This window comes from Ursus americanus, chromosome 15 (assembly GCF_024610735.1).
Source record: "Ursus americanus isolate L20-20 chromosome 15, mUrsAme1.1.p, whole genome shotgun sequence".
Classification (NCBI taxonomy): domain Eukaryota; kingdom Metazoa; phylum Chordata; class Mammalia; order Carnivora; family Ursidae; genus Ursus; species Ursus americanus.
The window spans coordinates 4,522,823-4,548,732 of record NC_142141.1 but is presented as its reverse complement, the minus strand read 5'-3'; positions in this window follow the sequence as shown (position 1 = coordinate 4,548,732).

The window sequence follows — 25,910 nt, the reverse complement described above, 5'->3', positions numbered from 1 at the left end:
TGTTATGCAAGTCTTATTCAAGTGTGAATTAATACTTATTCCATATCTTTTTAAGTTAATCTCGTAAAATATACAATTTTACTATAAAATTTAAATTTAAATAGTAATATAATTGCAGGCATTTACAATTGCCAACTTTTCCCTTTTATTAATGAGTCTGCAACCACCACTTTATTCATCCTTCATTTAGATGTAAATGATTTAAATTAAACTTGGATTCCATTTAAATTGTTTTTGGCTTCCTTACTCTTTCTAAATTTCTCAATTGTTTTATCATAAAAATCTACAATTTACATAGTGATGATTAGTTTGGGTGTTAAAACTAATGGTTAAGCCATCTTTTCATTCTAAGGAAAATTAGAAAATTTGTGCAAATTCTAAATTGTAATATGGAGTATTTTAGGAAAATTTGGAAGCAAAAATCAGAGGAGACATTCTCCTTTCTAAACCCCTAATTATTAGATACATTATTTTTTTCAGTCAATAAATAAGAGATTTAGTACTTTGAAAATAATTTAGAAATGTTTCGCAGTGAAGTCCCATTATTTTCTACACAGTATTAAATAGTAACCATTGCCTAGATCATTTTTTTCTGCTTTTTGCTGATGCAGTCTCTCTTCCAAAATTGTATCAAAGACCTAGGTAGAACTGAAAACTTAGGAGGAAAAGACAAAAAGAGGTTTGCCCATAATTAAGGCAAATAAAACAAAACAAAGAAACCCCACATGCATACTGTATTCTTTACCACAAAAATTGAAGTACATTCATGGTCGACCTTTTTGGTTCTAGAGGCAGTACATTCCTCACCTAGAAATATTGACCAGGCCCTTATGTTAGGAGACACAAAATGTTGCCAACTTTGATTGGGACCCAGTGCAGGAAAGGGCTCTGCAGTAGGTCCAGCCTGGGGTATAATCAGGGGTCATATGATTTGGAAAGACCCTGTGGTGTGGAGATCTCATTTTTGGGAAAAGATGTAATATGAAGCTTATGGAAAGCCAACCGCAGACACCATAATGGAATTATAAATCTAGGCCATCCTGTCTACAACATAAAATTAAATGCCTTTTGAGAGATAGTTTTGACATGTTGGCTCTTGTGGAGACAAATTGCTTGGCCATGAGGCAAACAAACAAACAAACAAACAAACAAACAAAATACCACCAGCAGACTGCCATAAAGTGGAAATAGCACATCTGGGAAGGCAGACTTTCCAGCAGGAGGTTCCTAAGTGGGACCAGAGAGCACAAGTAGGCTATATAAGCAGGTAGTCCAATCCTCAGGTTACCCACGTCAGTTGTACTCTCCCCCCTCCTGCTTGTACCTATGGCCATATGAGCAGTCCCATACAATCAGATGAAAGAGGAGGAAATGTCTGAGCTTTGGCTTATGAATGGATTGGTTCAATTGTGGGTACAAAACAATAGAGATGTTGGCAGTACTATGACCATATTCCAGAGTGACCCTGAAAGACACTGGAAAGGGAAAAGGGTGGAGTTGCAAGCCACACACCTGATCATCTACTTTGTGTGATAGGGGGAGTGTCTCAAGGTGAGAATCTTTGTGGATTCCTGGGCTGTAGCCAATGGCCTGGCCATTTTTTCTGGAGCCTGGTGGGAAAGGCTGGAATATTGCAGACAAAAAAGTAAGGTATAGAGTAGAGGCATATGGATGGAAATATGGGAAGGGACAAAGTGTGAAGATTTTTCTATCACATGCTAACACGCATGAGAAGAGACACTGAACTACTAAGTAGACAGAATGATGACCAGTTGATGTTAGCTGTCATCATTGGCTACCCAGGAACTTGATTGTCTTTCTGTTTTCAATTTCTTTAATTTCAGCTATTATTTTTTTCCCTTATGCCTGTTTTGGGTTTGTTTGTTTATTTGTTTGTTTGTTTATAGATCCTTAAACTGGAGACTTAGATTATTGATTTAAGACTTTTCCTCTCTTCTAATGTATAAATTTAGTGCCATAATTTTTCCTCTCAGCACTGCTTTAACTATGTCCCATGGATTTTGATACGTTGCATTTTTGTTTATTTAATTATAAAATTGTCTATTCTTTAAGTTCTATCAGCTTCTTCACACATTTTGTATATTATTTGGTGCACAGATATTTAGTTTTGCTATGTGTTCTTGGTAAATTGACACTTTTATCATTATATAAGGTTCCCCACTGTCTCTGGTAATTTTCTTTGCTCTTAAGTCTACTTGATAGGATCTTAATATAACTATTTCTGCTTTATTTTAATTAATACATCTTTTTCCATCCTTGACTTTCAATTTGCCTGTATCATTCATTACATTTGAAATGTTGCTTGTACACAGCATATAGTTGTGTACACTCAACCAATCTTTGTCCTTCAATTGATACATTTAAATACACTCAACCAATCTTTGTCCTTCAATTGATACATTTTTACCATTTATATTTAATGTAGTTCTTGATATATGAAGGTTTAACTCTTCCATTTTATTTTATGTTTTGTCCTTTTTCTTCATTTCTCTGTTTTCTTTTTCCTGCCTTCCTGCTTCTCGTATGATCTCCATTGACACTTGAGTCAGTAATGGAAGGGGTGGTCAGGGGAGTATGGGAAGAAAGATAAGGCTCATTACTTGCCAGTGGGGTTGAAAATTCTGGCTCCCTTCTTGGCTCCCTACTTCTGACATAATCTCATTGGGTTATGAGGGAGCACTTCAGTTCAGGGGAGAGTTGAGTGTCTGGGGTCCCCACTCAGCCTTTGCTGCCATGGGTATTGTTTGGGATCCAGTTTTTTCTGTGGTGTTTGGCTGGTGAAGAGAAGTTATTAAAATGTTCTGTCTTTCTAGGCTATCCTTTTCCAGATGGAGCAGGCTTTTATTGGGACTTTTTTGTTTGTGCTCATTGGCATTTCCAGGCTGCTGGCTTCCTCAGCTGCAAGTCTGGGATATATATTTGAGACCAAAAAACAAAACAAAACCCCAGGAACTTACTACTGTGTTGTTACTTGGGTGCTGAGGTCTTTAGCTGATTTGTCTTTTTCTTTACATGTTTCAGAGTCTTCTTCTGTTTGTTTTATATATAATAACCAAGGTTTTTAGTTTAATACTTGTGGGAGGAATAGGGAAAAGTATATCTATTTTATTTTCCTAGAAGCACTAAGTCTCAATTGATATTTTACAAAGGAAATATACAAAAGCAATTCAGTGAAGAAAAGTAGTCATTTCAATAAACAGTTCTGAAACAATTGGACATCCATGTGCAAAAATATGAACCTCTACCTAAACCTCACACCTTATATAAAAGAATAACTCAAAATGGATCATACATGTAAATGTAAAATGTAAAACCATAAGATGTTTAGAAGAAAATACAGGGGAAAGTCTTAATAATATAGGATTAAGAAAAGAGTTCAAAGTGGATAAGTTTGATTTCATCAAATAAAAAAGTACATATATATTTATAGCATCTTTATTTGTAATAGCCAAAAATTGAAAACAACTCAGATGTCCTTCAGTGGATGAATAATTAAACAAACTGTGGTCTCCATACCACAGAATACTACTCAACAATAAGAAGAAGCAAACTACTGATAAACACGGGGCCTGGGTGGCACAGCGGTTAAGCATCTGCCTTCGGCTCAGGGCGTGATCCCGGCGTTATGGGATCGAGCCCCACATCAGGCTCCTCTGCTATGAGCCTGCTTCTTCCTCTCCCACTCCCCCTGCTTGTGTTCCCTCTCTCGCTGGCTGTCTATCTCTGTCAAATAAATAAATAAAATCTTTAAAAAAAAGAAAAAAAACTGATAAACACAAAAACCTGAATGACTCTCCAGAGAATTGTGCTGAATGAAAAAAGCCAATCACAAAATACTGTATTGTTCCATTTATGTAGCATTCTTGAAATGGGAAAATTATAGAAATAAGGAACAGATTAGTAGTTTCCACGGTTTAAGTAGGGGGTGGGGCTTGAAATAAGTGCATAAAGCTATAAAAAGGTGAATTATATTGATTGATTATAAAACTTTAAGCAAGCCTTGCATTCCTGAAATAAACCCTGCTTGGTTATAATGTAATACATTTATATATATTATTGGAATTGATTTGCTATTCTGTTGAGGATTTTTGCCTTATATTCATGAAGGATATTTGTTTATAGTTTTATTGTAATTTTTATCCGGTTTTAGTATCAAGGTAATGATGTTCTCATGCAGTGTTGTTAGGTGCATACACATTTAGACATAAATCATTGTTATGACCTATGATAAAGGTCAAATCAGCAACTTTATCATTAGGTAATATCTTTCTGTATTGTTCTGTAATAGTCCTTGTTCTGAGGTTTACTTTGATATTAACATAGGTATGTCAGCCTTCTTTTGATTAGCACTTGCATAGTATATCATTTTCCAACCTATTACTTTCAACATGTCTGTGTTTATATTCAAGGTCTATTTCTTGTAGAAAGCCTATCACTTTTAAATCCAATTTGGCAAGTTTTGTCTTTTAATTGGTATGTTTAGATTATTTACAGTATATACAGTTATTGGTATGGTTGTATTAAAGTCTGTCACCTAGATAGCTATTTTCTGTTGATTCTCTTTTGGCTCTATTTTTCTGTTTTCTTTTGGATTGGGTATTTTTTATTACTCCAGTTTATCTAAACTATTAGCTTAAGTATTAGTCATCTATTGCTACATACCCAAAACTTAGTGATTTAAAACCATACACATTTATTATCTCACAATTTCTATAGGTCAGGAATATAGACACAACTGAACTGAATCCTCTGCTTTATGGTCTCTTCCAAGGCTTCAAAGTATCAGCTTAGTATCTCTGGTCTTACATGAAGTCTCAACTGGAGAAAGATCTTCTTTCAAGTTTACTCACTGGTTATTGGCAACATTAAGTTTCTTGCTAGTTGTTGGCTTATAGCCACCCTCAGTTTATTGCCATTTGGGCCTTTCTAAAATAGAATCTGTAGCAAAGTGGAAGTTGTGGTCTTTTATCACATAAGTGATATTACATTACTTTTGTCAAATTATATTTTGACAAATTAGTTTGAAGCATGTCACTAGTTTCCTCTCATTCAAGGGGAAGCAATTACACAAAGAAGTGATTACAAAAGAGGAGATCATTAGGGGCCATCTTAGACATCTGCCTACCACAGCTTATTCTGTATTACCTCTTTTAAAAATAATTTAGTAGTTAAAATATCAATACTACCCAAAGCAATCTACACATTTAATACAATCCCTATCAAAATACTAACAGAATTTTTCAGAGCTAGAACAACAATCCTAAAATTTGTATGGAACCACAAAAGACCCCAAATAGCCAAAGCAATCCTGAAAAAGAAAAGCAAAATTGGAGGCATCACAATTCTGGACTTCAAGCTATATTGCAAAGTTGTAGTCATCAAGACAGTATGGTACAGGCACAAAAACAGACACATAGATCAATGGAACAGACTAGAAAGCCCAGAAATGGACCCATAACTATATGGCTAATTAATCTTCAACAAAGCATGAAAGAATATCCAATAGAGAAAAGATAGTCTCTTCAACAAATAGTGTTGGAAAAACTGGACAGCCACATGCAGAAGAATGAAGTTGGACCACTTTCTTAACACTATACACAGAAATAAATTCAAAGTGGATGAAAGACCTAAATGTGAGACAGACAACCATCAAAATCCTAGAGGAGAACACAGGCAGCAGCCTCTTTGACAGCAACTTCTGGCTAGACACATTTCCAAAGGGAAGGGAAGCAAAGGCGAAAATGAGCTATTGGAACTTTATCAAGATAAAAACCTTTTGCACAGCAAACAGTTGACAAAACTAAAAGGCAACCTACAGAATGGAAGAAGATATTTGCAAATGATGTATCTCATAAAGGGTTAGTATCTAAAATCTAAAGAACTTATCAAACTCAACACACACACACAAAATAATACAGTTAAAAAATGGGCAAAAGACACAAACAGACATTTTTCCAAAGCAGCTATCCAGGTGGCTAGCAGACACATGAAAAGATGCTCAACATTATTCATCATCAGGGAAATACAAATTGAACCCATAGTGAGATACCACCTCACACCAGTCAGAATGACTAAAATTAGCAGCACAAGAAACAACAGGTGTTGGCAAGGATGTGGACAAAGGGGAAGCCTCTTGTGCTGCTGGCAGGAAGGCAAACTGGTGCAGCCACTCTGGAAAGCAGAATGGAGGTTCCTCAAAAAGTTAAAAATAGAACTACCCCATGATCCAGTAAATGCATTACTAGTTATTTACCCAAGGGATACCAAAATACAGAGTTGAAGGGGTACACACCCCAGTGTTTATAACCATTAACAATAATCAAACTATGTAAAGATCTGAAATGTCCATCAACTGATGAATGAATAAAGAAGACACACACACACACACACACACAGGAATATTACTCAGCCACGAAAAAGAATGAAATCTTTCCATTTACAATGATGTGGATAGAGCTAGAGTTTATTATGCTAAGTGAAATAAGTCAGTCAGAGAAAGACAAATACCATGTGATTTCACTCATATTTGGAATTTCAGAAATAAAACAGGTGAACACATGGGAGGGGGAAAAGAGAGAGAGAGGGAAACAAACCATAAGAGACTGAACAATAGAGAATAAACTGAGGGTAGGTGGAGGGAGAAGGGCGGAGGATGGCCTAGATGGGTGATGGGTATTAAGGAGGACACTTGTGATGTTCACTGGGTGTTGTATGTAAGTGATGAACCACTGAATTGTATTCTTGAAGATTTCAGTTTGTTAGCTAACTGGAATTTAAATAAAAATTTGAAAAAAAAATTAGTGATCTCTTTCAGGTTTTCGGTATACATTTTAAATTATTTGGTGTACCTTCAAATAGTCTTTTAGAGCAATTAAAAGTAATTTAAAAATGAATTATATGTCTACCTTAATTTATGCCATGTCTGTGATGTCTTCATTTATTTGTGTAGGTTCAAATTTCTGTTGGCTGTCATCCTGATTGGAGAACTTCCTTTAGCATTTTTTGTAGTGCATGTCTGCTGGCAATGATTACTCTTATTTTTGTATCGCTGAAAAAAAAATCTCTATTTTGTCTTTATTTTTGGAGAGTATTTTCCCTGTGTAGAACTCTGGGTTACATTTTCTTTTTAAGAGTGTTAAGGATGACGATGACACTCCATTGTCTTCTAGCTTGAATAGTTTCTGATGAGAAGTCTGTTGTTATTTCTTTCTTTGTTCCTTTGTATGTAAAGTTTTTTTTTGTCTCTGGGTGCCTTTAAGAGTTTCCCTGCTTTTGGTCTTCAGAAGTTTGAATATGACGTGTCTAAGTTGTTTCAGTTTGTTTGTTTTTATTTTTATCCCTGGTGTCTTTTGAACTTTTTGTAGATTTGGTTTGGTGTCTTTCATTACTTTTGGAAAAATTTGCCATTATCTGTTCAAATATTTCTTACATTTTGTGTTTTCTTTCTTCTCCTTTTGGTATTCCAGTTACACATATATTAGACATTTCATATTGTCCTACAGCTTGTGAATGCTCTGTTCTATTTTTTCCATTCGTCTGTATCTTTGTCTTTCAGGGCAATTTTTATTGATTTATCTTCAAGTTCATTAATTCTTTCCACTACTGTTTCAAGTCTACTGATGAGCCTTCAGAGGCTATTCTTCATCTCTGTTTACTAGCATTAACATTTTTGTATTCTAGCATTTTTTTGTTCCTAATATTTTCACTTGATTTTTTCTTATACTTTTAATTTTTCTGATGAAATTTCTCATCTGGTCATGCATGGTTTCAATCTTCTCCACTAAAGATAGGGAAGAAAGATAGAACAGAACTTTGTGCCTTTCTCGTAGTGCTGTTACTTTCCTATCCAAGTTCTACACCATGAAGGAGGATTTCTCTAGCCTTTTGCTCTGTCCATAATCTTTCTTGTGAGCACCTGGTAAAATATGTGGAGAAGACCTGTGAATGGGTGAAAATTCTCACGTCTGTTGTTCCTGGGGATTCTATACTCTCATACTGCCTCAAATTCAGCTTTTAGCAATCCATTTAAATTTTAGTTATTCTTAGCAACTTGTACAGTGTCTGGCATCTATCCCAGATAAGCAAGTGCTGGCATGCTTGTCTTTCCTAGCTTTCAAGTAAGTTGGTTGCACTCTAACCTCTGCACTCTGATGGGTTAAAGAAAAATTGTGATTTTTGTAGATATCCAGGTTTTTTTTTTTTCATTTTAGAATGGGAGTGATACTCTTTCCATACTAAGCTGAATCCAGAAATTTGGGCCATTGGCTATTTCTTGACTATTTAATTTCATGTCATCATGAAATTTTGATCACCATGTCTCATCCCTGTCAAATTTATGGATCTCAAGAATACAGATTTCTTTAATGATTAATCTTTGGTTCATGACATTGTCATTGATCGTTGCATGGTCTGCTTTTATTTAGTTATTTTAAATAATACAATAAGCAACTGTGAACTTACCCCCACAATATCTTGAAAATAAGTTATATCTAATCACATTGTTCAATATCTTCAACCCATCCTCCCTGCCTTTCCTATTCAAGATAACCATCCTACCGATTCTATGCATATGATTCTCTACTTTCCTTTTTATGTAGTTTTATTATAATCATATGTCCCCTGGAACTTGCATTATAAATCTAGGTGTTTAATTTTCTAATGAGGACATGCTGCATTAATCTTTTTGGTTTTAATATTACATTAATATTACTTTTTAACATTACATTGCTGACATTCATGCATATTGTTGACTTTCATTGTGGCTTGTTTTACTCTGTACTTTTTAAAAGTTAAACATGGGAAAATATCCACATTTCTGGGAATAACACGACTTGAGCCTAGGTTTTCCTACTTTTCCTTATTATAAAGACATTGACCACTTGTTTAATCTGCTTAATTTTATTTATTTATTTATTTTTTTAATAATAATATTTTTTTATTATACTATGTTAGTCACCATACAGTACATCCCTGGTTTTTGATGTAAAGTTCGATGATTCATTAGTTGCATATAACACCCAGTGCACCATGCAATACATGCCCTCCTTACTACCCATCACCAGCCTATCCCATTCCCCCATCCCCTCCCCTCTGAAGCCCTCAGTTTGTTTCTCAGAGTCCATAATCTGCTTAATTTTATTGATGATAAATGATAATAATCCTAAACAAGTTCTCTGATTTCTATGCTTTTAGAAATCTGATTGTGTGTATAGAAATACTTTGTATTCCAGAGGAGTTCAGATGGTGGAGGAGTAGGGGACGCCTTTTTCAGCCAGTCCCAAGTAGAGTTGGATAGGTACCAGACCATCCTGAACATCCATGGAATCAGCCTGAGACACAGGAAGATACATCTGGATCTCTATAAACAAACATCTCCAGTGCTGAGTATTGAGGTACGAAGTGGGGAGCCATGAAACCGTGCACAGATATTGGAAGATAAACGGAAGGGGGAAGGAGCCGCCACATTTGGGCACCGGGAAGTGGTAGCCACCTGCAAGGGGGAACGGGCGGACTCGCGGACCGGCACCCCCGAGAGAGCAGACTGAGACCGTGAGCCAGGGAATGCGCATGACCAGACTTCTCACGGAGCTCCGGTGTGCTCACTGGAACCAGACTGAGACAGAGAGCTCCAGATCGCGCGGGGGGGGGCTGGCAGCTGACAGTGTTAGAAACACAAAGGACAGAGACGTGCCAGCCCTGGAAGTGAGGGCTGGGACGCCGGGTGTGGGGCACACATCCCTGGACGCTGCAGGGTTGAGCTGCACCAACAGAAACAGAGTTAAAGTGGCCAGAACACCAGTGGAGAGTGGTCTGCGATCCCTCTGTTCTGAGAGAGGCTGAGATTCGGCTTCTGCTGCTCTGACTCTCAGAAGAGGCACAGCAAACCGCCAGGGAAAGCCACCAGAGAACAAGAGCCTGGAAATACTGGCTCACAGTGTGCCTATCCCCATCGCCCCCCCCCCCCCCCGCAGGTGACATGGAGACTCTACCCAAACAGGGTTGCCTGAGTATCGGCGCGGCAGGCCCCTCCCCCAGAAGGCAGGCTGAAAAATCAAGAAGCCCACATCCCTAAGATCCCTATAAAACAAGTGCGCACTGCCTGAGTCCCGGTCAATAATTTGGGCTCTGGACAACCTCACAACCTCTCCTCATCAGAATGACGAGAAGGAGAAATCCCCTCCAGCAAAGAAAAGACAATGAGTCTGTGGCCTCTGCCACAGAACTAATGGATATGGATATAACCAAATTATCAGAAATGGAATTCAGAGTAACAATGGTCGAGATGATGTGTAGACTTGAAAAAAGTATTAACAAAAATGTTAATGAGAATATAGAATCTCTAAGGGTGGAAATGAGAGCAAATCTGGCAGAAATTAAAAATTCTATGAGCCAAATGCAGTCAAAACTAGAGGCTCTGATGGCCAGGGTCACTGAGGCGGAAGAACGTATTGGCGAATTGGAGGATGGGTTAGTAGAAGAGGAAGCTAAAATAGAATCTAGGTTCAAAAAAATCCAATCTCAAGAATGTAGGTTACGGGATATTACTGACTCAATGAAATGTTCCAATGTCAGAATCACCGGCATCCCCGAGGGGGTGGAGAAAAACAGAGGCCTAGAAGAGATGTTTGAACAAATTGTAGCTGAAAACTTCCCTAATCTAGCAAAGGAAACAAGCTTTCGTGTCCAAGAGGCAGAGAGGACCCCTCCCAAACTCATCCATGACAAACCTACGCCACATCACGTCATAGTGCAATTCACAAATATTAGATCCAAAGATACAGTATTGAAAGCGGCCAGGGCAAAGAAATTTCTCACGTACCAAGGCAAAGGTATCAGAATTATGTCAGACCTGTCTACACAGACCTGGAATGAGAGAAAGGGTTGGGGGGGGCATTTTTTAAAGCTCTTTCAGAGAAAAACATGCATCCAAGGATCCTTTATCCAGCAAGGCTGTCATTCAGAATTGATGGAGAAATAAAGACTTTCCAGAATCGCCAGTCATTGACCAATTTTGTAACCACGAAATCAGCCCTACAGGAGATATTAAGGGGGGTTCTATAAAAGTAAAAAGGCCCAAGAGTGATACAGAACAGAAAGTCACCATCTATAGAAACAAAGACTTTACTGGCAACATGGCATCATTAAAATCATATCTCTCAGTAATCAGTCTCAATGTAAATGGCCTAAATGTTCCCATAAAAACGCCACAGGGTTGCAGATTGGATAAAAAGACACGACCCATCCATTTGCTGTCTACAAGAGACTCATTTTGAACCTAAAGATACATTCAGACTGAAAGTAAAGGGATGGAATACCACCTTTCATGCCAATGGACCTCAAAAGAAAGCTGGGGTAGCAATTCTTAGACAGATTGGATTTTAAACTAAAGACTATAGTTAGAGACACAGAAGGGCACTATATTATTCTTAAAGGATGTATCCAACAAGTGGATATGACAATTATAAATATATATGCCCCCAACAGGGGAGCAGCAAGATACAGAAGCCAACTCTTAACCAGAATGAAGAGACATATAGATAAAAATACGTTAATAGTAGGGGACCTCAACACTCCACTATCAGCAATAGACAGAGCACCGGAGCAGAAAACCAACATAGAAACAAGAGCTTTGAAAGGCATACTCGATGACTTGGACCTCATAGATATATATAGAACACTACACCCCAGAACCATAGAATACTCATTCTATTCTAATGCCCATGGAACATTCTCAAGAATAGACCATGTTCTGAGACACAAAACAGGTCTCGGCTGATACCAAAAGACTGAAATTATTCCCTGCATATTCTAAGACCACAACGCTTTGAAATTGGAACTCAACCACAAGGAAAAATTTGGAAGAAACTCAAACACTTGGAGACTAAGAACCATCCTGCTCAAGAATGATTCGATAAACCAGGAAATCAAAAATCAATTTAAACAATTTATGGAGACCAACGAGAATGAAAACACAACGGTCCAAAACCTATGGGATACTGCAAAGGCAGTCCTAAGGGAAAAATACATAGCCATCCAAGCCTCACTCAAAAGAATAGAAAAATCCAAAATGCAGTTTTTATATTCTCACCTCAAGAAGCTGGAACAGCAACAGAGGAACAGGCCTAATCCATGCACAAGAAAGCAGTTGACCAAGATCAGAGCAGAAATCAATGAATTAGAAACCAGGAGTACAGTAGAGCATATCAATAGAACTAGAAGCTGGTTCTTTGAAAGAATAAATAAAATTGGCAGACCACTGGCAAGACTTATCCAAAAGAATAGAGAAAGGACCCAAATTAATAAAATTATGAATGAAAAGGGAGAGGTCACAACCAACACCAATGAAATAGGAAGGATTATTAGAAACTTTTATCAACAGCCTTATGCCAATAAATTAAGCAATCTGGAAGAGATGGAGGACTTCCTGGAAACCTATAAACTACCAAGACTGAAACAGGAAGAAATTGATTTTTTAAACAGGCCAATTAATTATGAAGAGATTGAAACAGTGATAAAAAAAACCTTCCAAAAAACAAAACTCCAGGAATGGATGGTTTTCCTGGGGAATTCTACCAAACATTCAAAGAAGAAATAATACCTATTCTCTTAAAGCTATTTCAAAAAATAGAAACAGAAGGAAAGCTACCAAACTCATTCTATGAGGCCAATATTACCTTGATCCCCAAACCAGGCAAAGTCCCCATCAAAAAGGAGAATTACAGACCGATTTCCCTAACGAATATGGACGCCAAAACTCTCAACAAGATCCTGGCTAATAGAATCCAACAGTACATTAAAAGGATTATCCATCATGACTAAGTGGGATTCATCCCTGGGATGCAAGGGTGGTTCCACATTCGCAAAACTATCAGTGTCTTAGATTTTATCCAGAAGGAAAGAGCCAAAAATCATATGATTCTCTCAATAGATGCAGAAAAAGCATTTGACAAAATACAGCATCCTTTCCTGATTAAAACCCTTCAGAGTTTAGGGACAGAGGGTACATTCCTCAATCTCATAAAAACCATCTATGAAAAGCCTACAGCAAATATCATTCTCAATGGGGAAAAGCTGGAAGCCCTTCCCTTAAGATCAGGAACACGACAAGGATGCCCACTCTCACCACTATTATTCAACATAGTACTAGAAGTCCTTGCAACAGCAATCAGACAACAAAAAGGGATAAAAGGTATCCAAATCGGCAAAGAAGAAGTCAAACTCTCTCTTCGCAGATGACATGGTACTCTATATGGGAAACCCAAAAGAATCCACTCCCAAACTATTAGAAGTTATAGAGCAATTCAGTAATGTGGCGGGATACAAAATCAATGCTCAGAAATCAGTTGCATTTCTATACACGAATAATGAGACTGAAGAAAGAGAAATTAGGGAATCCATCCCATTTACAATAGCACCAAAAACCATACGTTACCTTGGAATTAACTTAACCAGAGACGTAAAGGACCTATATTCTAGAAACTATAAATCACTCTTGAAAGACATTGAAGAAGACACAAAAAGATGGAAAAATATTCCATGCTCATGGATTGGAAGAATTAACATAGTTAAAATGTCCATGCTACCCAGAGCAATCTACACTTTCAATGCCATCCCGATCAAAATACCAATGATATTTTTCAAAGAACTGGAACAAATAGTCCTTAAATTTGTATGGAACCAGAAAATACCTGAATCACCAAGGAACTGTTGAAAAGGAAAAACAAAGCTGGGGGCATCACAATGCCAGATTTCGAGCTGTACTACAAAGCTGTGATCACAAAGACAGCATGGTACTGGCACAAAAACAGACACATAGACCAATGGAACAGAATAGAGAACCCAGAAATGGACCCTCGGCTCTTTGGGCAACTAATCTTTGATAAAGCAGGAGAAAACATCCGGTGGAAAAAAGACAGTCTCTTCAATAAATGGTGCTGGGAAAATTGGACAGCTACATGCAAAAGAATGAAACTTGACCACTCTCTCACACCATACACAACGATAAACTCCAAATGGATGAAAGACCTCAATGTGAGACAGGAATCCATCAAAATCCTAGAGGAGAACACAGGCAGCAACCTCTACGACATCGGCCAAAGCAACCTTTTCCATGACACATCTCCAAAGGCAAGAGAAACAAAAGATAAAATGAACTTGTGGGACTTCATCAAGATAAAAAGCTTCTCACAGCCAAGGAAACAGTAAAAAAAACTAAGAGGCAGCCCACAGAATGGGAGAATATATTTGCAAATGACACTACAGATAAAAGACTGGTATCCAAGATCTACAAAGAATTTCTCAAACTCAATATGCGAGAAACAAATAAACAAATCGTAAAATGGGCAGAAGATATGAACAGACATTTTTCCAATGATGACATACAAATGGCTAACAGACACATGAAAAAATGTTCAAAATCATTAGCCATCAGGGAAATGCAAATCAAAACCACACTAAGATACCACCTTACGCCAGTTAGAATGGCAAAAATGGACAAGGCAAGAAACCACAATTGCTGGAGAGGATGTGGAGAAAGGGGATCCCTCCTACATTGTTGGTGGGAATGCAAGTTGGTACAGCCACTCTGGAAAACAGTGTGGAGGTCCCTTAAAAAGTTAAAAATTGAGCTACCCTATGACCCAGCCATTGCACTACTGGGTATTTACCCCAAAGATACAGACGTAGTGAAGAGAAGGGCCATATGCACCCCAATGTTCATAGCAGCATTGTCCACAATAGCTAAATCATGGAAGGAGCCGAGATGCCCTTCAACAGATGACTGGATTAAGAAGTTGCAGTCCATATATACAATGGAATATTACTCAGCTATCAAAAAGAACGATTTCTCAACATTTGCTGCAACATGGACGACACTGGAGGAGTTAATGCTAAGTGAAATAAGTCAAGCAGAGAAAGACAATTAGCATATGGTTTCTCTCATCTATGGAACATAAGAACTAGGAAGATCGGTAGGGGAAGAAAGGGATAAAGAAAGGGGGGTAATCAGAAGGGGGAATGAAGCATGTGAGACTATGGACTCTGAGAAACAGACTGAGGGCTTCAGAGAGGAGGGGGGTGGGGGAATGGGATAGGCTGGTGATGGGTAGTAAGGAGGGCACGTATTGCATGGTGCACTGTGTGTTATACGCAATTAATGAATAATCGAACTTTACATAAAAAATCAGGGATGTACTGTATGGTGACTAAGATAATATAATAAAAATTTTTTTTAAAAAAGAAATACTTTGTATTCCTAGGATAGTTACAGAATGAAATCAAATTAATCTGAAGGACCTGAATTGCTGCATCAAAAATAGCTTCATTTACCTTATTCTGTACTTTCTAAGAATCTGAGTATGAGGGAGATTTTTTTATATTTCTGGAAGTGCTCCAGTAGAAACTCAAATGGCTCCATTTAATTGTCAATCGTCATATTGGCCTTTTTGTGACCCTAATGTGTCGTCTTTGGACCCTATTATTGCAGGGATCTGGTGAAGTTAAGATACATTTTTCAAACAACATGAAATAGCCTAGTTGATTTTGGGTGACTATTAGTCCCAATATTTTAGTATACATGTTATGTAATTTTTTGTTTTCATTTTAAACAATCACCCCAAAATTGATCCTGTATGTCAAGAGACAGAGACCAGTTGAAAACTGAAATTATCCGAACAAAAGGCAGTGCCATGTAGTTCACAAATGTGTACTACTCACTCCTTCCTGAAGGTGGGAGTCTTCAATTACGTAACAGCCCAGGACAGAGATTATGGAGGAGCAGTGACATCCAGTCAAAGGTCTTCTGCCTTTGTGAGTCAGGTTCTAGTGGGACATTCATTCATTCACTCAGTTTTATTTATGTAATAGTTATTGAGTACATATGTTCCAGATTCTGTTCCAGGCCCTGGGGGAACAGAAGTGAACAAAACATGCAAAAAAATCTTTGTCTTCAGTAGAAGACAGATAATAACCAAAATAAATAAATAATGTTAAAAAATACTATGGAGAAAAATAAAGGAGATGGAGGTGTGTCAAGGGATGCAGTATTAAGTAGGGATGTGAAGTGAAGGCCTCACATAGAAGGTAACATTTAAGTAAAAACCCGAAGTAAGGAAGCCAGACATGCAGATATGTGAGGAAAAAACATAAGATTTTGTATAGAAGCCAATGTCCTAAGGCTGAAGAACAGGGAGGAAAAAAAGAGGTCCAGGGGAGTGAGTGAGAGAGGGTAGTAGATGCGGTGAGAGGGTAACAAAGACCAGATTACATTGTGCCAGCTGGAGGATTCTCTTTTTCTTCAGAGTTAGATGAAAAACTACTGAATGGTTTTGAGCAGAGGATTCAGGAGCCAACTAACATTTAACAGAACTACCTCGGCAACTGTTTTTAACATTGACTGAGAGGAAGCAAGGGCCTTCTTACCTTGTATGAGTCAGTGAGGGATGACTTTTCCTCAGTTCTTTAAACATTAAATAAGCAAGTAGAACTTCTCTACTGAAAGGAAATTTTCATGGGGCATTTTCAAATACTGTAAGTTTTCATTCCTTGGCAGAGATATATAGTTCATATCTTGAGAAGGGCCACTCACATCCTTGTTGCACTTTGTTTAAGGACAGCAGGTATATTGGACAGCCACATGCAGAAGAATGAAACTGGACCATTTTCTCTCACCATACACAAAAATAAATTCAAAATGGATGAAAGACCTAAATGTGAGGCAGGAATCCATCAAAATCCTAGAAGAGAACACAGGCAGCAACGTCTTTGACCTCGGCCACAACTTCTGGCTAGACATGTCTCCAAAGGCAAGGGAAACAAAGGCAAAAATGAGCTATTGGGACTTCATCAAGATAAAAAGCTTTTGCACAGCAAAGGAAACAGTCAACAAAACCAAAAGACAACCTACAGAATGGGAGAAGATGTTTGCAAATCTTCTATCAGATAAAGGGTTAATATCCAAAATCTATAAATACTTCTCAAACTCAACACCCAAAGAACAAATAATCCAGTCAAGAAATGGGCAGAAGACATGAACAGACATTTCTCCAAAGAAGACATACAAATGGCCAACAGACACAAAAAAATGCTCAACATCCCTCGGCATCAGGGAAATACAAATCAAAACTGCAATGAGACACCACCTCACACCAGTCAGAATGGCTAAAATTAACAAGTCAGGAAACGACAGATGTTGACAAGGATGCAGAGTAAGGGGAACCCTCTTACACTGCTGGTGGGAATGCAAGCTGGTGCAGCCACTCTGGAAAACAGTATGGAGGTCCCTCAAAAAGTTAAAAATAGAGTTATGCTATGACCCAGCAACTGCACTGCTAGACATTTACCCCAAAAATACAAATGTAGTGATCCAAAGGGACATCTGTACCCTGATGTTTATAACAGCAATGTCCACAATAGCCAAACTATGGAAAGAGCCGAGATGTCCATTGACAGATGAATGGATAAAGAAGATGTGATACACACACACACACAGTGGAATATTACTCAGCTATCAAAAAATTGAAATCTTGCCTTTTGCAATGATGTGTATGAGACTAGAGAGTACTGTGCTAAGCAAAATAAGTCAATCAGAGAAAGACAATCATGATTTCACTCATATGTGGAATTTAAGAAACAAAACAGTGGAGCATAGAGGAAGGGAGGGAAAAATAAAACAAGATGAAACCAGAGAGGGAGACAAACCATGAGACTCATAACCATAAGAAACAAACTGAGGGTTGCTGGAAGGGGGGGTGGAGGATAGGATAACTGGGTGATGGACATTAATGAGGGCACGTGATGTCATGAACACTGGTGTTATATTCAACTGATGAATCACTGAACTGTATCTCTCAAACTAATAATACACTGTATGTTAATTAATTGAACAAAAATATAAAATTAAAAATAAAGCAAAAAAGACTTACTGCATAAATAATAAAAGTAAGAGCTAACATTAAAAAAAACCCCAAACAAACAAAAGAACAACAGGTATATAAAAAATGCTAACCATTACTAATCATCAGGGAAATGCAAATAAAAATCACAATGAGATATCACTTCACATCTGTTAGAATAGCTAAAATAAAAAAAGATAACAGGTGTCAGTGAGCATATGGAGGAAAAAGAACCCTTGTGCGCTATTGATGGGAATGTAAAATAGGTAGAGCCATTATGGAAAACAGTATGGAGCTTCCTCAAAAAATTAAAAATGGAACTATCATATGATCCAGCAATCCCACTTCTAGGTATATATCCAAAGGAAATGAAGTCACTGTCTCTAAGAGATATCTGCTCTCACATGATCACTACAGCATTAGTCACTATAGCCCAGTTATAGAATCAACCTGGGTCCATCAATGGATGAATGGAAAAGAAAATGTGACATATGTATACGTATGTACAGTTAACCCTTGAACAACATGGGTTTGAACTGCATAGGTCCACTTATACAGTTTTTTTATTATTACGGGATAGTACTATAAACGTATTTTCTCTTATGATTTTCCTAAAATTTTCTTTAGCTTACTTTATTGTGAGAATACAGTATATAATACAGCTTATAAAATATGTGCTAATTGACTGTTTATGTTATCAGTAAGGCTACTGGTCAATAGTAGATTATTAGTACAGTAGTTAAGTTTTTGGGGAGTCAGAAGTTATACCTAGATTTTTGACTGCTTGGGGGATCAGTGCCCAATCCCTGCATTGTCCAAGGGTCAGTTGTATGTATGTATGCACATACATGGGATATTATTCAGTCTTAAGAAGGAAATCCTGTCATTTATAGCAACATGATTGAACTTGGAGGACATTATTCTAAGTGTTTAAGCTGGGCACAGAAAGACAAATACTGCATGATCTCATTTATATGTGAAATGTAAAGAAGTTGAACTCATAGAAGCAGAGAGTAGAATGGTGGTGTCCAGGGGCAGGGGAGTGGGGGAAATGGAGAGATGTTGGTCAAAGGATACAAAGTTTACAAAATGATGCAGTTTGCAGTTATGCAAAATGAATATGTTCTGGAAATCTAATGCACAGCATGGTGACTATAATTAATAATACCATACTGTATATTTGAAATTTGCTGAGAGTAGACTTTCTAAAAAGATTTTATTTATTTATTTGAGAGAGAGAGAGAGAGAGAGCATGAATGGAGGGGAGGGGCAGAGGGAGAGGGAGAGGGAGAAGCAGGCTCCCTGCTGAGGGGCTCGATCCCAGGACCCTGGGATCATGACTTGAGCCAAATGCAGATACTTAACCGACTGAGCCACCCAGGCACCCTGAGAACAGATCTTAAATGTCTTCACCACACATAGAAAAAAGTGGTAACTATATGAGGTGATGGGTATGTTAGTTTGATGATGGTGATCATTTCACAATGTATACGCATATAACACATTGTACACCTTAAATATTTGCACTACTTATTAATTATATTTTGATAAGTTTGGAAGAAAAAATAACAATAGATGTTTACAGCCTGTTAATCCTTTCTGGTGTGTCAGAGAGGAATAAAAGGAATTTTCCATAAGGTGTTCATAACATCCAGTAAACCTATACTCAACTATTTGATTTCACCACGTCAGTTTACTTATCTCTTATGAATTACTGTTTTTAAAAAAAAGCTTGTTTGTTTTAGAACTCAGTAGATTTTTTTTCTCTAGCAGAAAATTATTCATTTTTCCTCATTGATTTAAAAATAAATTATGTTTTGGGGAGATGAGCAAAGAAGTGTTAAGAAAAGAATGAAAATCAGCCAAAAAATCATGCAGAAAAAAAACCTATAAATATTTTTATGTTTTTCAGTCTTTTTTATTGAAATATAATTTGACATATAACATTGTATAAATTTAAGGTATACAACATGTTAATTTGATACATTTATATGTTGTAATATGATTGCCATTGTAGCAATAATTAGCACCTCTGTCACATTTCATAATTCTTTCTTTTTTTAATTTATAGTTAAGAGAGGGAGGAGGAGGGGCAAAGGGAGAGGGAGAGAGAGAATATTTTTGTTTTTTTTAGATTTTATTTATTTATTTCAGAGTGAGGGAGCACATGCAGGGGGAGGGGAAGAGGGAGAAGGACAAGCAGACACCCCACCAACTGGGGAGCCTGATGCGGGGCTCCATCCCAGGATCCTGAGATCACAACCTAAGCTGAAGTCAGACGCTTAACTGACCGAGCCACCCAGGGGCCCTGAAAGAGAATCTTAAGCAGGCTCTATGCCCAGCACAGAGTTTCACACGGGGCTGGATCTCACAACCCTGAGATCATGACCTGAGCTGAAATCAAGAGTCAGATACTTAACTGACTGAGCCACTCAGATGTCCCCATTGTTTCTCTTTAGTAGTTGGTATTCAGTCTTTATATTTTCACATAGCCAAAATCATAATGTCTCTAAGATTTTGATTCCTCTTTTTATTCAACATTACAAACATTTCCCATGTTACCTAAAATTCTATGACATCATTTTTAATGACTGCATAATATTTCATATGACGTGAATTAAAATTTACCCATCTACCCCCTGGCTGTTGATATTTAGGTCCCTACTCTCATTAAACCATAATTACACAAATAATCATATAATTTTTAAGAATTATAGGTATTTCAACATAGAAAAACAGAGTCCTAAGGGAGTGCAAGGGGAGTCAAATATAGTCTGGGGTCTCAGGGGAGATTTCTCTGAGAAAGTAATATTTAAGTGACTCTGAAGGATAATAAGAAATTAATTATAGAAATATGAAAGAGCACTCCCTGAAGAGGGAGTCACAGAGGAAACAGCACGTGAAGTCTCTGGGTTGGGAAGAAGTATGTTTGGGAGGTCAGGGAAGCTGGAGCATAGCTGTAGGGGGAAGGGTGGCACGAGGTGAAGCTCATGGAATAGGCAGGGGACAAACCATCAAATCCTTTCAGACTAAGTTTGAGATTTTGGTCTTTATCTTTAAAAAGAAGGAGGAGGAAGAGGGGGAGAAGAAGAAGGAGAAGAAGAAGAAAAGCTTCTGAGGAATTCAAAGCAAGGAAGTAACATTATCAGACTTGTCATTTTACAGAAATTGCTTGGACTATGGTATAAAGAATAGATTGGTGGGGAGGAAAACACACCCGTGAGGAGACTTGTTAGATGGGGAGACAGAGTGGACTCAGGACTCATGGAGAGAGAGGGGTGGGCTGATGTGAGAGATATTTGGGAGGGAGAATGATCAGGACTTGGTGGTTAGATATAGGAGTGAGGAATAAGATGTCAAGAATTCTTCTCAGTTTTTTTGTTGGGTAATGGATAGATGATGGCACATTTCACCAAGAGGCAAAGTAGGAGGAGGTGCACGTCTGAGGTGAGAGATGAGGAGTTCAGCTTTGGACATGTTGAGCATCAAGTGCCCTTGAACCATTGGAATGGAGATGTCAAGGAAACAGTTGTATATATGAGTCTGCAGTCCAGAAGAAATCTCTGTGCTCAAGATGTAAATCCAGGAGTTATCAGTATATGAATGGTATTTGAAGTCACAGGGTGTGACTGTCAAGTGAGGGAGCATGAGGACAGCCTAGGATGGAGCTTGTGGTGGGTGCTGTGCTGTCCAGTTAGATTCCCCTACAGGACTGAAAGTCTTTTGCCCCTCAGGTGTTGGCTGACAGCCTTAGCTATTAGCCCTCTCCAGGAATTTCCCTTGGCTGAAGAGAGCTGTCTTGCTCAAAGTCTTGCTCTCTTGGAGAAGAGTGTCCACCTGCATCTGAATTCAAGAAAACTAAGAAAGGTCATCCCGGCTTCACAGGTACTTATGAGATTGTCTGAGTGCTTTTTTGAGATTGTATCACAGTTCAAGTTCTCCCTCTGGTCAATTCTGCTTCCTTCCCTTCCTTTCTTCATCCTGAGCATTCTTTAATGAGTTTCTTGCATTCAAATCTCTCAGAATCTGCTTTTGGGGGAACCTGTTCTACAACCGAAAATTTCCACTCAACTGTGACTCATTTTACAAAATAGACTGGGGAACCTTTTGTTGGAAAAGGCAGATGAATGGATCATTTAACAGGAGAAAGTCCTCTGGAATGCATTTTAAAGACATATATGTCTAAGCAAAATTTAAAACTTTTTAAAAAAGGCTTTATTCTTATCAACTTATTTCTAAGCAGATCCCCAGACTTAATTGGAAGGGTTCTTCATTAGTCATCCTGCTTGCATTAAGCTGATGTCAGTGTTCATCCCCAGGGCTTGCCTCCTTTATTTAGAAAGTCTTCTTCATCTGTTTCTAGCCAATCTGAGGAGAAATGTGGACTGGTCTTTCTGTCTTTTGCCTTTTGGCCCATCTATTGTCCGTTTTTCCTTAAATCAAAAGTAGGCAATGCCCTCTTCCCTTTTTAAGAAGAAAGAGAATCTCGTGCTTTTCATAGCTTTCTGACTGCTGTTGTTTGAAATTTAAATACAGAGCTCCTAGCAATAGTGTGAGCATAGCTTCCTTTTATGCTGGCCTCTGGGAGATTCTTAGAACAGATTTCTAAAAAGCTTATATTCCTATCACACCATTACATTTTGAATAACATTCTTAAACTGACAACTTAAGAAGATTTATAATGAGACATTTAAAGTGCTTTTATCATCTCTTTCATTGGAGGTATATCTTATACATGGAAACAAAACAAAACATTAAATGCTAAGATGTAATGAAAACCTATCACAGAAACATTGAAGATCCTTTGAAACTTATGTATGTAAAGTAATTATTTTCAGATAAAGTATCATTGAGCCCTTTGGGAAAAGACTCACACTGTATTCGCTTTTCCCCCACTGTGAATCCTGACAAGAGTGTCTCAGGCAATGGAAGTAAAATGGGAAAATGTGCATCAGTGAAAATAAAGACTTGGGTTTAATATCTGGTGAATATGGGAGAAATGAGAGGCAGGAAAAGGAGGAGAAAAAATGTGATGTGATGTGAAAAGAAATGATGTATGCTAATCATCTCATTTTGCATGGGAGGGTATCTAAAGATTTTGTTTTATTCTTGAGGCTGGGAGATGAATGTTGATTCAAATATGTTTTTGGTATGTTAAAAAATAACTGAATTTTAAAACATACGTGCCTTCCAAATTATTGGAGAAAAAATTTATGTAAAAAACATACATTTTAAAACATACGTGCCTTCCAAATTATTGGAGAAAAAATTTATGTAAAAAACAATGAGGGAAGTGAGGAAATCATAAGGAACAATAAACATTATGACAAGTATAAGACAATACATATCATCATAAGAGTTCATTTTAAGGAGTTGAATTTTCACTTTAAAAAGGTTACTTATAATGACCTATGTAAAAATTAAAGTCCAATTATAAAAGGCTGGAAAGAGCAATTACAATCATAGAAAGAAAAGAATTTGCATTTGTATTTTAGATAGAGAGGAATTCAAATCACAAAGCACTAAAAAGCAATAAAAAGGTCATTTTATATCTATAAAAGCAAAATTCACAAGAAGATGTAACATCATGAAGCTATATGTCACATACATAGCTTTAATGCAAGAAGAAATATCACAACAGTAATAGAAAATAGCAACACCTGTCTTTCATTTCTTTTTCTTTTTTTAAGATTTATTTATTTTAGAGAGATAGAGAGTGAGAGTGAGGGGAAAAGGGAAAGGGAGAGAGAGAATCTGAAGCAGATTCCCTGCTGAATGCAGAGTCCCACATAGGGCTTGATCCCATGACCCTGAGATCATGAACTGAGCTGAAACCAAGAGTCAGATGCCTAACTGACTGAGCCACCTGGGTGTCTCTGTCTTTCATTTCTTGACAGATCAAGCAAGTGAAAAATCAGTTAGGGTATAGAACATCTAAGTATCTTATGTAACAGATTTGACTTAATAGTTATGTATAAAAATCAAATGTATTTAAATAGAAAATGAGTTATTTCTTTATGCTCAGAAAATTGAACAGAAATAGTTCATATGCTAGGCCACAAAGGAAATTTAATACATTCTGCAAAATAAAAAATTTACAGAGAACACTCTTGGACTACACACAGCAAAACTAGAAACTGGTCTCAAAAGATACAAATTAGTAATGATGAAAAGTAAGCACGTAGAAATTAAAATAAAACAAAACTATTTACCAAATGATTTAAGCCAGAGAAACGAATCTTCAGTTATAAGATATTTGGAGAATAATAATGAAAGAGCTGCAGTAATCTGCGGTAAATTAAAATAATAGCATTAACTTCCCATTTTCAAACAGGAAGAAAGCAAATCAATAAACCAGATATTTGTTCCAGGAAGTTCAAAAGAGAAAAATGAGATATATTTAAGGAAATCAGGAAAAAGAAAAAATTTTAAAAGTGTAAATTAGGAAAGTAAAACCAAAACTGATTAACATAGGAGCTAGGTCTAAAAAATGTGTAATAATTGAATAACATGAGTAAGTATTTGTTTTGCACATACAGGTGTTGTTCTAAGCACTTTACATACATTAACTCCTTATAATGACCGTGTGCAGTGAGTATTGGTAGTATCACTATTTATAATGAGGAAACTGAGGCACAGAAAAGTAAAGTAACTTACCCAAGACCAGAAATCTAGCAAGTGGCAAGGCTGAGATCTGACCCCAGACAGTCTGGCTCTAAAGACTGTGTCCTTAATTTCCATAGTATACACACAATTATTAAGAGAAATGGTTACAAATTCATAGAAACAATAAACACCAATTAAAGCATTTATAAGTGAAAAATGCCTATGACATTATGCTAAAAATATGGGTGTTTTAAAAATATTCTTTTTTTTAAAAGATTTTATTTATTTATTCGACAGAGATAGAGACAGCCAGCGAGAGAGGGAACACAAGCAGGGGGAGTGGGAGAGGAAGAAGCAGGCTCATAGCGGAGGAGCCTGATGTGGGGCTCGATCCCATAATGCTGGGATCACTCCCTGAGCCTAAGACAGACGCTCAACAGCTGTGCCAGCCAGGCGCCCCTAAAAATATTCTTTATAAGTAACTTATGGTGCAAGCCATCTAGAATTGTTAGATAATGTTCAAAAGAATAATTATTTCTTTGTTTCATCCAGGACAATGCCAATATGCTGTCTTAAGTGTATGCTAGTAAGGTAAGGGTGAAGTTCATAAAGTTTAAACTCTTCAGCATGTTTTATGGTATTTAGATATCTGTTGTTTTGAGTGATCCACATTCCTTCTCACTTTTTGGAAATGATCCCTTTTTTCTTCCAGGAGATGTTTTTGTCCACTTCAACCACATGTTTGAATGGAAGTTGTCATCTTTTTCAAATTTTGTTTCCCTTGTAAGAAGTGGGCACTGGAGTCTACAAGGGCTCATAAGAGCTCTTCTCTGGGAATTTTGAATGTAGGACCTGAGAGGGCAAGTCTCAAATTCTTGTTTGGTATGATGGAGAGGCTTGTTTTAGCAATACTTCTAAACTGAGAACAGTTAAAATTTTGGCTAAAATAGAAACAGCTATTTGAAACAATGAGAAAACAGCTATTTGAAACTGGTTAAAATCCAAAACACTGACAACACTAAATGCTAGTAAGGTTGTGGAGCAACAGGAACTCTCATTCATTGCTCCTGAAGTTGCAAAATAATACAAATACTTTGGAAGAACTTGGCAGTTTTTTACAAAACTGACCATACTCTTTTCATATGATCTAGCATTTCCTTTCCTTGGTATTTACCCAAATGAGTTGAAAACATGTTTACATAAAAACCTGCACACACACGTTTAAAGTGGCTCTATTCATAATTGCTGAAGCTTGAAAGCAATAAAGATGTCTTTCACTAGGTGAATGGATAAATAAATTGTGGTATATCCAAACAATGGACTACTATTCAGTGGTAAAAACTAATATGCTATTAAGTCATGAAAAACATGGAGGACATGCAAGTGCATATT